We start from the raw sequence: 1,178 nt of genomic DNA, 5'->3' as shown, positions 1-1,178 counted from the left end.
GGATATCGGGTCGGATCTAGGCAAAGCACCAGGCCAGGTCTGAGCCCAAAGCCCATTTGGACAGCAATGAATAATTTATCAAAAAAGAATCATACTCTCTTTAAAAGCACGAGTTCGGAAAATATTTTTTAGACAAATATACCCCTTTATAGTATGAACTACATTATCTATAATCAAATTCTAATTTTCAATGGTCAATATTACCCTTCACTATTTTGAATATTTTATTTATATCTTAATCTATCCTAATCATAATCATATCTTATCCTAATCCTATGTGAACCATGTTTAGCTTAACAATTTAAAAAAACTAATATTAATAAAATATATAAAATATAAAAATGATATTAGTTTGTTAAGATAAAGAAATTACAAGTAGATAACATATTATAATACATGAAGTATTGCAAAAAAACCATAAAAAGTTTTAAAATTGCAGAAAAGACCCAGAAAAGTTCTAAATTATAAAACTCATCCAAATGTCTCAAAACTTAAAATAAAAAATATGAAATTAAAAAATTAACATCAGTTTGCAAAGAATTTAAAATTTACAGTTAACACCTCAATGTCTCAAAAATTATAGAAACACCCTCAAAAGTTTAAATTACAGACAAGCACATTAAAATTCTAAAATTTTAAAACTTACAAACAACACAGATGAATTCAAGAGATTACCATGATACACCTAAAATTTTTGACATTTAAATTTAATTTTTTAATTAATACCCTCAATATCTCAAAAATTATAGAAACACCTTCAAAAGTTCAAATTATAAAAAGCCACCCAAAAATTCTAAAATTTGTAAATAAAATAAGATGAATTCAAGATATTACCCTTAGACACCTAAAAAATTAAAATATAAAATTTGCAAAAATTTTAAGGCCGGCACTCGAAAGAATTTTTTAAAACGTCCTGTCAAATATTTAAAAGATCGTAAAACCGCTAAAATTTTCCAGAAAAATTCTTTAACATTAGGGGCAGGATGCGTCTTGCAGCTCTGCCCGATTCAATTCGGGCGATTGGGTTAGAGCCCTTAGAAAATTTAGATAGTAGGGCAACATTAATTTGTTAAGGTAGGGTTTTAAGAGTATTGTGGGGCAGAAGAAGCCCTTAGCAGGTACGAACGGAAGTTTAGGGTAGTTAGGTAAAGAAATGATACTAACTTTAAGAAATTACC

This window comes from Asparagus officinalis, chromosome 3 (assembly GCF_001876935.1).
Source record: "Asparagus officinalis chromosome 3, Aspof.V1, whole genome shotgun sequence".
Classification (NCBI taxonomy): Eukaryota; Viridiplantae; Streptophyta; class Magnoliopsida; order Asparagales; family Asparagaceae; genus Asparagus; species Asparagus officinalis.
Note: the sequence above shows the minus strand (reverse complement) of the source record.